General features: G+C 39.8%; 1 protein-coding gene across 2 annotated transcripts in view; it reads left to right on the forward strand.

Annotated features, from left to right (window-relative positions):
* Positions 1 to 16,882, forward strand: part of WWOX (WW domain containing oxidoreductase) — a 1,110,761-nt gene that overhangs the window by 375,952 nt on the left and 717,927 nt on the right. The window lies entirely within an intron of this gene.

Consider the following 16,882-nt stretch of genomic DNA (forward strand, 5'->3'; position numbering starts at 1 on the left):
ATGTAACAGGCATCTCTCACCTCATTTGTCTGGTGGAATGTTTACAAATGCTGATTAAGTTTTGCTTCAAATGGGGAACAGTCCTGTGCAGTGTTTCTAGCTTCATCATAGGAAGATGTTCTCCGTCGTTTGGATCTTTTTCACCAGCACCTTTTGGTTGTGGTGGTTTGGGATGTGATGATCTCAGAACTTTACATCCTCCATGAAATCTCTGCAGCGATAGTTGAATGTCTTGCCTTTTCTATTATTGCCCTTTTTCTTCTGTGACTTTGTACTGAGACACATTTATATTAGGGTAATGGCCTCATGCTATTTGAAAATCTTTATTTGGGCCACATTGGTTGGAAGATAAAAATATATAAGCAATAGTCCCTGAACATCATTTGGCCTGAACTAGGCTAGAGTTTCTCTTAATAAAAATAATAACGATGATTTTTCCATGCCAAGGACTGGTGTCATATCATGAAGTAGATTTATGTACACATTAAATAAACTTTTACATTTTAATGTACCAATTTGCAATTTTTTTTTCTATTCACCAAAATATTCCAGGTAACGGTTATCAGTTTTTGATTCTACACATACTTCAAATACTATTAATGCCAAATCCTTCTTTAGAAATGTTACCTAATTCCAATGTTTCACTTTATTCAGTGAAGACATTCCTTTGATTATTCTGGTTAGGTGTTATGATGCCAATTTGCCCCCACATTTTTTTCTTAGGCGCCTATGCTTGCAGTAGACAGAGAGTTGATGAAAGCTCAAGGTTAAAACAGGAAAAAGTAACACAGTAAATACCTATTTTTGTGCATAATTCAAATTAAAACCCCAACCACCTAGAAGCACCAATGCAAGGAACTGGCTGCATATTGCATTCCTGTGACCTGCTGTATTAATGATGGAATGACTAACGAGGATCAGAGGGAATGTGGTCAGCCTCTTATCTCATAAGCCAAATGCTGCATATTCCAAGGCTGTCAATTCTGAAAGCCCTTGTTCATTTTTAAATAATGAAAAACATTGGGGCCTTGTTCATTGTTTCTAAAGGAAGACATTTAGAAAATTTAGAATATAAGTTTCTGTTAGTAGAAACTAATTTATCTTGCTGTTCTCTAAAGTATACTTGATTTGAAATATGTGCCCTGAAGTTTTGCTATGTTGAAAAAAATGATGAGCCGGGTGCAGTGGCTCACGCCTCTAATCCCAGCACTTTGGAAGGCCAAGGCGGGTGGATCACCTGAGGTCAGGAGTTTGAGACCAGCCTGACCAACATGTTGAAACCGTTTCTCTACTGAAAATACAAAAATTAGCCAGGAATGGTGGTACACAGCTGTAGTCCCAGCTACTTGGGAGGCTGAGGCAGGACAATCGCTTGAACCCGGGAAGTGGAGGTTGCAGTGAGCCGAGATCGTGCCATTGTTCTCCAGCCTGGGGGACAAAAGTGAAACTCCATCTCAAAAAAAAAAAAAAAAAAATTATGTCATTTTGTTGTCACAGCGTCAGCAGAATAAATCTTAGATCAAGATGAGATTACTGCGCCACTCCCTTCTTGCCCAGTCTGTGGTTTAGCACGGGAAAAAGCAAACTAGGGCCCTTGGGCCAAATCTGATCTGCAGCCTGTTTTTGTGCCGCCTGCAGGAGAACATTTTTAAATTGCTGAAAAAATATGAAAGGAAAAATATTTCAAGGTGTGTGAAAACTACATGAAGTTTAAACTTGAATGTCCTTAAGTAAAGTTTTATAGGAACACAGTGTTGCTTATCTTTTATGTAATGTTTGTTTGCTTTGAGACCGAGTCTCACTCTGTCACCCAGGCTAGAGTGCAGTGGTGTGTTCTCTGCTCACTGCGGCCTGCATCTCCCACGTTCAAGCGATTCTCCTGCCTCAGCCTCCCAAGTGGCTTGGAGTATAGACACGTGGCACCACACCTGGGTAATTTTTGTAGTTTTAGTGGAGACAGGATTTCACCATGTTGGCCAGGCTAATCTTGAACTCCTGACCTCAAGTGATAGACCCGCCTCAGCCTCCCAAAGCGCTAGGAGTATAGGCGTGAGCCACCATTCCCGACCTTTTTATGTATTGTTGATACAGTATGACAAGGGAAGAGTTAACTGATTGCAACAGATTAGAGCACAGCATGAAGAGCTGACAATATTGACCGACTGGCCCTCTCAGACAAAGTTTGCCAACACCCAGGTGAGCAGATACACTTATCTGTGAGCAGACGTGATTCAGGGGAGATTGTTGTCCCTCCTTTCCCAAGGAAATGTGGAAAGATGAGAATGTTGCCACCAGTGCTGATATGGAGCATTTTTTTTGGAATTCTCTTAAACAAGTCCCAACCTTGACTTTGCCTGTGTACCCTATTCTTTACTCCCAGGTCTTTGCAAGGTAACCTGTCAGGTGTTAGCTGAAGATACGGCAGCCCACCAGTGGTCCCCTGAATGCCAACAAGAGTCACCTCTAAGATGATCCAGCCGTTGCATGGTGTAGCATGCCTAGTCCTTGCAGCAGGCACGCTGCCATTCTTCTTCGCCGTTGTTACCATATTAATTTAGGCATGATGAGGAGAAAGTGGGCCTCCCTTTCCCTGTTAATTCCTTGGAGGAACTTCTGTTCGAAATGAATAGTCTTGAAATATGTCATAAAGTTACCTATCAGGACCACTTTTACAGAGATTTAAATGTGATAATAAGAATGAAAGAAAATGAAGTGACATTGAGGACGTCGTCTTTTATAACAGCTCTTGGTCTTGCCTGTTAAGCACGCTGTAAAATGACTGTTACACGTTTATGGATTGAAATGGTTCTGCTGAAATTTGAAGTGTTAACATTGTTCAAACTTTCATTACTAACACCTCTCACATTGTTAGAAAACAGTTTTATGTTTGACATTTTGATCATACTAACCTGGGACATTTTATGCTAAAGTTCTCATTTCATGCCTTAGGAATCCCCTGCTTATTTTGATTTCAGCACCTTTCTGTAGGAAGCCAATAGCTTATGTTTGCACATCTTACCCCGATGCACTCTGTAAACCGATCATCACAGAAGATATTTTGTAGTGATGAAGAAAGCTTAAATGTCTCATTTGTCAGATTGGTTTGGGTAGAAAATAAGGATTTCCACCCCTTCATCGTGGTTCCCTTTTAGATTTTCTTGTTTGCTTTTCTTTAAAGCTGCTGTTACTCAAACGACAGTCCGTAAACTGCACTTTATTTTTTATAACAGCTTTATTGAGAGATAATTTACATGCTATACAATTCATGCATTTAAAGTGTACAATTCAGTGGCTCAGTCTATTCACGGAGTTGTGCAACCATTGCCACAGTCAGTTTTCTTACCTGAAGGAGAAAGCCTGCACCCCGCATTTTTTACCTCCCATTCTCCACTTCACCTCTTCCCCAGCCCCTGCGAACCCCTAGTCTGCTCTTCATCTCCATGCGTTTGTATATTCTGGACATTTCTCATTAATGGGCTCACACGATATGTGGTTCTTTGTGAGTGGTCCTTTCACTTTGCATGCATCATGTTTTCAAGATACTGCACCTAATTTTTCAGTTCCTTGTTTTTTCTTACAAATACATTTTTCAAAATGAGTAAACATATGTACAAAAATATTTAATTGATTTAGGCACGCCAGGTTTATGAGATTCATCTTTGTAGCCACCAAGAGCCACCAACAGTGCTAACATAGCCAGGCATTCTAAATGTGTTTGTCAGGTGCATAAATCTGTGATTGATAAAACCACTGCTCATTACTTGGTTCTTAAACTCTCCCTCAGTATAGCTGTAGGGACATGCAAAACAAAGGCTGGCTCATTAATAGGATATGTCCAGAGTTCTGCTTTAGAAATCATAATGTGGACATCATTGATTTCTCTGATGCTGGAAGCTGCTGCTGCTGCTTCATCTTTTATCTTCTCCTCCCTGTGTATTGAGAGCAGGGACCTCCTTGTGCTGTTTTGGGCTCTCCTTGTTCACCCAGATTGGCTGCATCAGCACCTTCTTAAAATATTAGTGTTGCTGAGATAGGAGCTTTTGGTAGATGGATAAACTGGGATTTGTAAATATTTTGCTTAGTTTTTCCCAGAGTTTTGCAGAAGAGAGTAAGGTGTTGGTTTGTTATAAGGTGGTCCTTTATAAAGTTTAGACCTATTTTAATAAGGCTGACTTGGGTTGAAGATAACTAGAGCCATGACTTTCATCTTGATGGACAAAGAGTACTCACTCTACTTTTTTATTTTGTATTTTTATTTTAGTTCATTTCATTTAAGACAGCGTCTGTTACCCAGGCTGGAGTGCAGTGACGAGATCTCGGCTCACTGCAACCTACACCTTCTGGGTTCAAGTGATTCTGATGTCTCAGCCTCCCCAGTAGCTGGGATTACAGGCATGTGCCACCAAACCGGCTAATTTTATGTATTTTTTTAGTAGAGACGCGGTTTCACCATGTTAGCCAGGCGGGTCTCGAACTCCTGAATTCAAATGATCTGCCCACCTCAACCTCCCAAAATGGTGCAATTACATTTTAAAACTCTACCTTTTAAAAATAAGAACCTGGACAAAGAGGTATTAAAGAATGTGTCTCTTATTAGTTTATTATGGTAATGAGAAGAGTTTGGATTTGGACCTACCTAGGTTTTTCTTTCCTCCAGCTCCGCCGCCCCAACTCCTTACTCATGCTTCCTCTGTAAAATGATCACTCCTCAGTTTGACAGGAATTGCCCCTGGAATCCCATCTGGTGTTCTAATTGTTACCAAGTCCAGGCAAATCTTGCCTGTGATACAGGTGGTGAAGCTACTGGATAGAACTGGAGCATCTAACTGGTGTGAGATGGTATCTCATTGTGGTTTTGATTTGCATTTCTCTGATGGCCAGTGATGATGAGCATTTTTTCATGTGTCTGTTGGCTGCATAAATGTCTTCTTTTGAGAAGTGTCTGATCATATCGTTTGCCCACTTGCATGGATGAACCTGGAAACCATCATTCTCAGCAAACTATCGCAATGACAAAAAACCAAACACCGCGTGTTCTCACTCATAGGTGGGAATTGAACAATGAGAACAGTTGGACACAGGAAGGGGAACATCACACCCCGGGGCCTGTTGTGGGGTTGGGGGAGGGGAGAGGGATAGCATTAGGAGATATACCTAATGTAAATGACGAGTTAATGGGTGCAGCACACCAACACAGCACATGTCTACATATGTAACAAACCTGCACGTTGTGCACATGTACCCTAGAACTGAAAGTATAATAAAAAATACATATTAAAAAAAAAAAAAAGAGAACTGGAGCATCGACTTTCGTTTTCCTTTCAAGACCTGTCCCCCATGATCACAGAGGATGAAAAGTCTGCTTAAATTATAAGCTAGCTAATTGCTTCTTCAGTTGAAGACCTAAATGAGTTTTAAAGTGAAATGCATATCTCTAAGGGCTAAGTAGCCAACACAATAGGCAATTGAGATAGGAAAGACTAATTTAGAAAGGGTTGTTTTGTTCATTTTTCTTTTTCCTTCCCTCCCTTCCTGATTTCCCATATTCTTATTCCCTCTTCTCTCCCCTCTCCCCCTTCTCCTTTCCGTCCTTCCTCCTTCAATTCCCTCTTTCCTCTTTTTCGCCCTTTTATTTAACATTATAAATACGATGGGATTGTGTCTGCAGCTTTTGTTGGTAATTAAATAAATTATTTATACATTTAACACAATCTTGAATTACCAGGTGATCATCTTAGGCACTCAAAAGCATAAGAGCCCTTGAAAGCAATATCTAAGCATAGATATTCCATAGCACGTCTTACAATCTAAATATTGCTTTTAGTGTAATCGAAGCAGCAAGAGTAGTCACAGCAGTTGATGGACTATTTTTCAAATTGATTTCAAAAATGTATTTAAGGGGATGATCTTCTAGTCTAGATTACCTATTGATTTTTAATATGAAAAGCTCATTATGTAAGCAGTAACCGCATATAAAAACCTAGCAAACCTTTGCATAAATCCTTTAATTGAATTTCCAGAGCCTGTGGTTCTACTTTTTTTTTAATTAAATCTATTTCTTTTTTTAAGTGTTACTGTGTAATTTGCATGCTGTGAAGAGGCCCTGTCCCAGATAAAGTGCCATTGATCCTTATTAAACCTCACCTCTGGGCTTGCTTAAAACTAACTGGAAAAATTAAAGTGTTCATGCCGCAATGCACTTATAGCTTGTGTGATAGGATTATGGAAAAAATAATAAAACTAATTTCCAGGGGAGAATTTCTAATGTGAGATTTTATTTTTTTTCAATTTGATAATTAATAGTGAAATCATATCATATATATAAATCATATTTTAGCCTATAAACTGAAATGGCAATTAGGAAAGATAATATATACTTGATGTAAAACCATGTTACGTGCGGATAATCTTTTAGCACTTTAATTTTTTAATTGTAGAAGGAGAGAATTATGAATTCAAGTCAAACACATTAAATGGTGGGTTTCATCCGAAAAATCTGATTCTTTTACTATGTACTATATTAGTGGATTTATAATATTAGTGTGAGGAAGTGTAAAAGATATGGAAAAAGATATTCTGGTTATGTTCGTGCTAAAATGTGTGTATTAGAATTACCAGGGGAAAGAAAAATATAAAAGCTGCAATAGGTTTTTCTATTTTTTAATACCTAACATTTGTTATTTTAAAAGCAATAAAATCCCCTAAAGAAATATTCGTAATCAATAAGAACACAAAATATGGAATATATTAACTGAGTTATAAAAATGTTTGTAGTATAGCACAAAATGAAAAACACAGCAAGTTATGTACGGTTTAAAGTGTAATCAATTTTGAGGTTGTATACAAGGATATAAATGATAAATACAAGTAGTAGCATTTTTAGTAAAGGCTGTTACAAAATACTGTATTTATGGCCTATTCCATTCTTTTTATAGCTCATTAATGTAGAAAACAAACACAGTGTATCCATCTTCTCAGACGGTTTAAAATTCCCTTAAATGATGTTTTTAAATGTAAATAACTGAGCTCATTTGATCTGGTTCTTCCTTAAGCCAGTGTTAGCATGAATGGCCATATTCACCACCCCGGGGTTCCTTTTCAGACTCTGGAAAGAAAAAGTGATGATAATGACGTATTTCCCTCCCTTCCACAAAACAGGGCCAGGTGTAACACAGTAAGAACAAATGGCTTGGCAGCCTACTCTACTCTCTCGAAGCCCCATGCCCACCTTGCTGTTGCACCCCCCACCCCAAGGAAAGCCTTCCCACCTTTGGAAGCTGCATTAATTCTTCCAGGCCACAAGGGGGCCGTTGAGTTACTGGTTCACTGCACTGGCTGACAGGAAAGAGTTTTAATGCAGGCTCCAAAGGTGCTTAATTTCCTGTGGTCCTTATGAATATGCATACAGTATGTGCTCAGCAATCTAACAGTTCAAACTAGACAGCTGGTTCTGGTGGTGAGGGTTTTTTAAATTTATTTTTAATTTATTTATTTATTCTCTCCCCTTTCCTTGGACAAGCCCTTTCTGAATAAGCTGAATCTGTAGTATAATTTCATTAACTCATTTCCAGTATTTAATTTGGTTTTGATATTTCCATCATGGCCCCTTTTCTCCTTTGATTTTGTCATTCTGTAGAAGTCGATAATCTGTATTATGATCAACAAGGCATATTGCCATGACTGTAGGAATCACCAATTTAGATATCCAGGCTTCCTAAAATATAAGTAAGTCAGATTTAGCATTACTGTTTTCCTGAATGTAGGAGTATTTGGAAAAGGAAAAAAAAAATAAACATACATCTTGGAAAGCAGAGAAAGGTGTTTTGTTTTCTTTCTGTTTGGATTAACATATTCTCCATCACTGTGTAACTTCATCCAATACGTATTGAATACCTACTATGTGTCTGGCACCACTTCAGACAGTAAGGATATGGATATGAATTTGTATCAGTCAAGCCTTCCAGGATCTTATTATCTAGAGAGAAAGATTAAAACATATGCAAATAATTTTGATAGAAGCAAAGACCTAACTCAGCCTGAGAGGAGATTGGGTTTAGAGAATGCTTTCATTGTAATGTTTTAAAGCGTTTGTATCTATAACTATAGTTTATTTGGACTTTATGATTTACCAAGTAACTTTAGATGCAAATATGGTAGTACTGTGAAGATTATGGTTTTTGAATGAAGTCACTTTGTGGCATGATGGTATAGAATAAGATATTTTCATAGTGAAAATGGAGATAAGACATGTCCCATTCCCTAGAATAGACTGTCACTGCTCTCGTTGCCTCCAAGGAGGAAACTGTTACAGGAATGATTGACATGGAGGTTCATCTGTAGAATATGGACAGCCCTCTACAAATTGGGAGCAAGGGCCAGGACACGAAATATAGTGACAGCCTCTGGCCTGGGAGTCTAGACAGTGGTCAAAGGCAGGATTCATGGAATTTCCCAAGATAAGATTCAAGACCCACACTAGGAATGAAAGCCCGGCTGAGGCTGGCACCAAGTAGAGGCCTCCAATAATGTTGACCCAGCGGGGCTGCATTGTTCACTGCCCCCTTCTGGGAAGGAGGAGCCAATGACAATGGAGCATCTAAGAGACAAGAGAAAGGGAGTGTAAAGGTGAGGATTCCATGGCTTTACACTCCAGAAACTCAGGCTAGCTTGTTCTCATTGAAGCAGTCATACCTTCTCGAAGGCAACTAGATGGATTACAGAATTGTGCTGGGTCCTATGGAGTGTCAGAAATAGTGAAGCTTCTGGAGCTTCACTGTCCAATATGGTAGCCACGTGTGACTATTAAAATGTAAATTAATTAAAATTAAAAGTTCAATTGCTCCGAAATAGCAGCCACATTTCAAATCTTCAGTAGCCAGATGTGGTTATTGGCTACCATATTGGGTAGCACCGATATAGAACATTTCTACCATAGCAAAATGCTCTATTTGATAGATCTGCTTTAAAGCATTAGTCCCCAAAGTGTGAAGGATGAACCACTTGGGTTCCGAGAGGAAACATTATAACTTCTGTTTATACATTAAACTCTTTCATTTATTATTAAACATCTCAACACACTTATTGGGTGGCAGGTACTGTTTTAAGTGTTTTGCATATATTTACATGTACTGTCCTTTCAAATATTGTTTGAAAGAGGACTATTGTTGTCCATATTTCACAGATGAGGAAAGAGATGTGCTAAGAAAAGAGATGGCAGAGTAAGGATTCCAGCTCAGTAGCCACTTTCAGGGTCCCATACTTTTCAATGTAAGCATATTGGCTCTCAATTTAAAAATGTTATTTCTTACAAATAGTACAAAGATGCATTGATACAGGTACCCTCTCCAGTCCTCTGATGGTCAGGAATTGTGTGCAGTATGTGGTACATTCTAAAGTCAGGCTGGCCATTTCCCCAGGGAGAGGGTCCATGTTGGAACCTTTGCTCCTTGTGGACTTTAGCTTTGAAATGTATTGTAGTTTTGCATGTGTGCTTAGTTGGATGGATTGAGACATCAGATTATATGGTCTGAACTAAAGCAACCGTCACAGAATGAACAAAAGACTTACAAACATTTGTGCAAAAAGATCAGTGTTTGGATATAGTTCTTAGAATAGCAAATAGTAAGAGAAGAGCAGGATTGGTACTTCACCTACTCCTAATAAAAGCCCTTCATTTTGTGCAAAGTAAACACAATCACAGTTTGATCAGAAGTGGTCAATCGAAAAACAAAAATCTAAATTAGCAAAGAGAAATTTGAAATTGCATGCATTATTTTTAAAGATGAACATTACTTTAACCTGTACCATTCCTGGAGGTAGTAGCTAATAGAATGATCCAAGTTTATAATTTGTAAATAAGTAGACATCTTTTGAGGCATATGCCCTTAATTTTTCTAACCGATGAAAGCGTACTTCCATCAACTCAAGACAGTTCAAAGCAGCCTGGAGCCTCTCGGATTTTAAAAAGACTCTGTGGCCTCTGCCTCTCTTGGTTTTCAGTGCTCAGCTGAGGTCTACTCTGTTTATCCTCTGCCTACTAGAAGGATATCCTTTCAATAGAGGTGAAAATCCTGAAATAAAAGGTTTCGTAAATGGGGAAAAAAGTCATTGATTGAAAGAGTCATGGCGTAGATGCTGAACTTTTGATGGGAACTTTGCAGGATGTTCGTTTGTTTATCATTAGCCCTGGGAGAGCCATCCCTCGCTTCCCTCCACCCCTTAATTTAAAGGTATTTAAAATATTTTCAAGTACATCCTGATATCAGCATGTGGTACACTGAGCCTAGTTGATGGAATTGTGGAAAAAAAAAATTAAAGATAGAATGTTTTCCCAACATTTTGGCCGTATTTGCCAGAACTGTTTCAAGAATGCTGTGGCTTTTGCTCAGGGCAAGGGAAGTGTGTGTGTGTGTGTGTGTGTGTGTGTGTGCGCGCGCGCGCCTGCATGTGTACTGTGGATGTGATAAGAGCTGTGTTTGTGAAAACTGTGAAGACATAACACGTATCTATGAATCTTTTCTATTAATCTTCTTGGGGCTGGAGCTTTAAAATAAAATAACTTTTCTGCAGAAAGAGAACCTTTCCTTACCCAAAGATTTCATAACTTTCTCACATCCTTGGTTAAGGCTGAGCTGCCTAGCTGTCTGCATTTCTGATAGGTTTTGCTTTCATACACATTTCAAGGACTTAAGAAATCTGTTTCTAAAGAATAACTTAGAATGTGCTTGTTATGGTCCCACCTATTCTGGGGAATAGGTGGATATTATACATTTATTTAGGTGGAATGGTGGATCAGATGGCTTCATGTCTTTTTACATCACAGTTCCACAGCCCTCATTAGTGAAACAGAGGTTGAAGGAGGTCACTTGCTTTTTATCCCAATGTCAAATAACTCCATAATTTTTTTTATTATTTTTTGAGACAGAGTCTTGCTCTGTTGGCCAGGCTAGAGTGCAGTGGCGCGATCTCGGCTCACTGCAACCTCTGTCGATTCTCCTTCCTCGGCTTCCGTAGTAGTCAGGACTACAGGCATGCACCACCATAGCTGGCTAATTTTTGTATTTTTAGTTAGACACCGGGTTTCACCATGTTAGCCATGCTGGCCTCGAACTCCTCACTTCAGGTTGTCTGACCGCCTTGCCCTCCGAAAGTGCTGGGATGACAGGCGTGAGCTGCCTTGCCTAGCCAAATAACTCCATTATTTAAGAAAAATTAACCAATATTTACTGAATACTTACTGGGCCCTGTGCTAAGTGCTTTCCATGTGATTTCTAATTTCCTGACCATTCTATGAAGTGGCTACTATTATTATCCTGATTTCCCAGGCAGAGAAACTGAGGCTTAGAGAGTTGAAGTAATCAACTGGGTGTTAAAAAGCTAGTAAGTGGCAGAGCACTTATTGGCGCTAAGACTGTTTCTCAGGACCTTGTTGTACGAGAGTCAATGATAAGACGCAGAACGTATGTTTTATTTTTCTTGGGAAGGATCTATCTCACTCATCTGCCTTCCTGTGTCTAGCAAGAGGGCCAGGCACATAAAAGACACATGGTACAATCTGTTAAAAGGCATGAAAAAGAAACAGTCATTCATATCTGTTCGTAGAAGTGGGCGTCAAGATTTTGGGGCACTGAGATCTATGCATGTTGTGGGCCCACTTTAAGAAAAGGAGTCAAACATTTAGTGTGGAATACTGGAAGGGGTCCCTAGACATGAAGGGCCTCTTCAACCTACCTTTTGTTGGCTTCAAGGTTATGCCATATTTTGCAAAGTCAAGTTGGAGATGGCTCTTGATATTCATGAGTGTGTGAGACTGCATTTCTTCTATTTTTTAAAAATGCACCCAAATGTAAAAGATACTTTTACCTTTTTGATTTGATGTTGAAGGTCATTTGAAAAATACTCTGTCTTTATTCTTTGAAATGGACTTACTCTCAAGAAAATTGCATGTCACTTTCCTTGGAAGAGACGGGTCTCAGGGAGGTGTGCCTCTGCTTTCATGAAAAGTCTCCCGTCTGCAGAAGCATTGACTGACATGGAAGATTTTTTTTTTTTTTTAATACTTTACTTTTTGCCGGCATCTGGGTAGAATTTTTTTTTTTTTTTGGTAGTTTCTTAATGGTCTTTAGCAAAGGAAGTAAGTGACACTGATCGGTGAAGGCAGACAGTAAGATTTATAATGTATTTGTGCTAGCTGATTGCCAACAGAACCGGCCTTTCCCAGTGGTGCTGTACGCAGACTCGGAAAATCAATAGGGATTAACCTTTGACCGCCTTCACATACTTATACTGTGGGCTGCATCGCTTACCAATATTTCATCTGTTTCACTTAGCTGCTGTTACTTACTCAATAATGTGTGGCCAATCTCGCAAGATACTAATTAATTTTTTAAAATGCAGCATCACTTGAAGCTGTGATAAAATATCACACCTTTGGAAATCAAGGCTCTTCTGGTTTATTTATTTAACTCACATTAATTAGCCTTAATTTAAAAAAAATGAGAAGAGCCAGCATCATGATGCAAGCATTGACTTTGCTCACAAAAACATCTTGTGGTCAACAGTGGGGCTTAGGGGGCAGGTTTTGTGGCTGTGACAGAACACGTGGCCCCTAGTGTGTCTGTTGAAAGATGGGCCCCTTTCAGGAAAATTGCTTACCTTACTTTTTAGACATAATTTTTGTTTTCTGTTAAAGGGTCAGTTATAGATAAATATGCTCCCTTGCAATGAAATGAACCCACTTTATCAATTTTGAAGGAATCAAAATTAACTTGAATACATTGTCTTTTTGCATATGTATGTAGTGGTTTGTATAAACATACGAATTTGTAGGAGCTGCTCTTAATGATTATTACTGCATAGGCTGGAATAGAAGCAAAATTTGCAGTAATACACTTTTGTACCTTTCTCTTTAGGCCTTGGCATATATTAAAGTACTATACATTTGTCTTAAAAATTGAAATTGTTGTAGATTATTTTCATCTAAGACCCTTTTGTTCACAGGTTTTTTTTTTTCCAAGTATACCTATTCCCCAGAGTTTACTTACAGTTTGCTATTGATCCAGCAGCTGGTATTTGAATTGGTCGATATACTCTGTAACTTGTTTAAGATACCCTACCTGAGCTATTAGTTTAAATAATGTATTCATAAATTGATTAATCATTACAGTAAGACTTATTAGCTGCATTTATATCTGCGTGTTATCCACAATTGACTTATAGTCTAATAATCACGTATACTTAAGCAGAAGTTGGGTTTTACATTACAATTTAATAATTATCAAGGTGGCAAACAGTAGTATTTGTGTGTAGAAGTTGAGTGGATGTGGGGCTTTAAAGGCAGGAGTCTCTAAGAAGGTTGCTAATTTTACTTTTCCTAGATAAAATAATTCTCTCTCCCAAAATGAAATACAGGAAGTGGACCAAATTGTGTCAGCCTGAAAGAAGTGATTGAGTTTGCGGAAGCTGTCCTGAAGTCGAGGTTCTGGAAGATGGGTGGGGTGGGGGGAAGCAAATGTGAAGTGCCATTGCATTTGTCTCCATTTCTGTCCCAGTTACATCAAGGCTGGGAGGAGGTCTTTCCACTGGTTTTCCAGGCTGTTTCTGTACTACACAGCCTGTGTACCTGGCAAGACATGCTCTGCTCTGCCCTGCCTTCCGATGAGCTGACTAACACCTTATGGATGAGGTTCCCTTAGAACCAAAGATGCCCCATGAAACTCCCTAGGATGAATGTTGGAAGTCCTTCCAACTGGCATTCCCAGCCAGAAAGGAAACAGTTCATCTGACTACAGGGTTTAGGTTTACATGTACTTTAAAAAAAAATTAATAAAGTTTATTTTTACAGTAATTTTAAGTTCACAGCAAAACTGAGTGGGAAGTTTAGAGTTTCATATACTCCCTGTCCTCACACATGCACAGCCTCCTCCAGCTATGCACATTTTCAATCAAACTACATGTTCATTAAAAATGATTTTATGGGTGGTTGATGTTCAATTTTGGCTCTGTGTTGGGCCTGCCCAGTGAGGTCCTTTTTGACTCCCTAAGGGACCCTGTTTTGGGTTTCTTTTGAGGTTGAAGATATTTCAGACTCTTTCCCCCTCAACTTCCATAGGAACCAAACTCTCTTTCTTCCTCCCGTTTGGTTGGAAAGTTATTTTGCCTCACTGCGTGATTTTTCTACTGCACCAACTCCCCTTTCAAACATTATTCCACAACATACTAAATTAATGTATACTGTGTTCTTTGGGTAATGGGGAGGGGAGCCTGTCTCACAGCACGCATTTGTTCAGCTCTGTGTTGAAAGAGCACTGCCCGCCGCGTGAAGGACATCTGCTCACAAGTGAGCAATTGTGCTTCTGATTTGGGGCAGCACCTTTGCTTGAATGCCGGCTCCAGATGAAAGAACAGATTGCCGCGGAGCCGCTTTTCCAAGGATCCCTCTCCCCAGCATGGGGCTTCATACATTATTGAGAGCAAACCTACTTTCCACCGCCACTCCTGGATGCACTTATTTTACGAGCCTTATTCAGAATGTCAGCATGGATCACTTGGCAACAAAGGCCTAAAGGGCAAGCCAGGAAGCTTCCACGGATACGTTATTTATGGTGTTTAATTATTATTGTACAGATTTATTAAATGACTCTGTTACCTAGGAGTCCATGTAGTTGCTGAAAAGAGTTTGCTAAACTTTGAATCGTAGATGTTTTATCTGAAAACAAAATTTCCTTGTGAATGCTGTTACCATATTCCTGGTGTCTATGTGAGGGGGTGTGTGGTGGTATGCCGGTAAGTGTTGAACAACCTGCTCTGTTGGCGGGAGCTAGGGGAAACAAGCCCTGTTTTGTAGTATTTGCTGATTACTGTGGGGTAAATACTCACACCTTGGCTGATTTCAAGTTGCAGCTTGGAACTTGGAGTTGGAAAGAGATGCGTAGTCCCATACCATTTTATGTATGTAAAGTATTTGCACTATGCCGACTAATAGACGTAAATAACCTCATGAGCATAGATAATAGTCACATCTACTAAGATTATTCAGAAGTATTGAGCTTTGAGTATGTTTTACCTTTTTAATATAGCTTATTGAATCATACATTTATCTACTTTAATACTTAATAATGAGTGTGCCCAACAACTAGCTCTTAAAGTTCCTGATAGTTTAGCAGTGTGCTCTCTTAAGCCAGTCGGACCTGGTTGTTGTACACTACTGGGTGTGTTTAATTGACTTCCAGTTTTGTTTTGTTTTGAAACAGTCTCACTCTGTCGCCCAGGCTGGAGTGTAGTGGTGTGATCTCGGCTCACTGCAGCCTCTGCCTCCTGGGTTTAAGGAATTCTCTGCCTTAGCCTCCCGCGTAGCTGGGATTACAGGTGCATGCCACCATGCCCAGCTGATTTTTGTATTTTCAGTTGAGATAAGCGTTTACTATCTTGGCCAGGCTGGTCTTGAACTCCTGACTTCGTGATCCACTCGCCTCGGCCTCCCAAAGTGCTGAGATTACAGGCATGAGCCACCGCACCCGACCATTGTCTGTCAGGTTTAAATTGCACCTTGGGTTCGGGTGAAGTTGATGATCTATTCCTAATGCAGGCTCATTCCTAACAGGGCATCCCTGCACAATTTTCCGCTGGGGTGTGATGAGCTGCTTCGCATCCTGCTAAGTGTCCTCGACAGCGAGCAGACACATGTACCCTGCTTGGTACATGCCAGATGATTCTGTTGTAGTGATATTAAGGACAACAGTATTTTGCCAGAAGCTATAACGAGATGATTCTGTAACAACAGCATGGTGACATCAGACTATGTTTTGCAATTTTCTTTAATATTTATGCTGGATAAATAATTTATCTTTTTTCTCAGGTTTTTTTTTCCCTTTTCTTTTTTTTTCTCCCCATCTTGAACATGTTGCTGTAGACAGGTGCTAGGTTTCCCTGAATGACTAAAGCAGAGATTTGGTTATTTTCCTCCCAGAAAAAGTAGATGCATCAGCAGAGTTGAGCCCCTGGGCATTATTTCCCCAATTCCGTATCCCGTCTACTAATACAAACTAATGAGATCTATTAAGGATGAGTCCACAAGTTTGAAGGGAGTCTCTTATTAATGTTCCATCTTTGCATGGTGTTATAACAGCGGGACCATTTTACACTGAGGGTTTGGGAGAGGCATGGCTCCCCTGTTATGTATTTGGGACTTATTGCAGATGCTTCCTCTGGTTCAGGGTGTTGAGGCTTCGTGCTGTTAATATTGGAATGTGGGTCATTTGTACTGGGCATCTGTCCTGTATCTTGGAGATGTTTAGTAACATCCCTGGCCTCTAGCCATTAGATACCATCTCTCCCAGTAGGGATAATAAAAACATGTCTCCACATGTTGGCAAATGTCTGGCCTTCTGGGGAGTAAAATGGCCCCTGGTTGGAAACTAGTGTTCCAGAGCTACATTCTTAGCTGCTTACTGCATCATTGTTTTTAGCCCTCCTTTTCTCTGGCTTCTAGGAACCACCAATCCCCCAACACTAGGATAGGGCATAAGGCAACCTTATGTCACCAAATTAACGTCCGCCTAGGCAAGCCGGACTGCAGAAAGAAAAGCAGTATTTCTACCCTAGGATCATTATCCCACCTTCCCCAAGCTTCGAAAGAGGTACAGGAGTCCTCAGAAATGGGGCTTCTAAAATAAGTGGAACTGGGACCTCTTCTCTCTCAGGCTGTTACTTGTTGTGGTTCCAGCCTATTTTCTGAGCTGTGGAGCAGGGAGAGATCTCACAGGAAACTTGGTAATGTAGATTCTGGAGGACTTGAAAGGTTCCTGCTACCTTTGGCTGGGGATGGAGGGAACATGGAAGATGGGTCTTTGTTTAGAGGAAGCTGTTTATCCTGGTACCCTGG

Source organism: Pan troglodytes, chromosome 18 (genome assembly GCF_028858775.2).
Source record: "Pan troglodytes isolate AG18354 chromosome 18, NHGRI_mPanTro3-v2.0_pri, whole genome shotgun sequence".
Taxonomy (NCBI): domain Eukaryota; kingdom Metazoa; phylum Chordata; class Mammalia; order Primates; family Hominidae; genus Pan; species Pan troglodytes.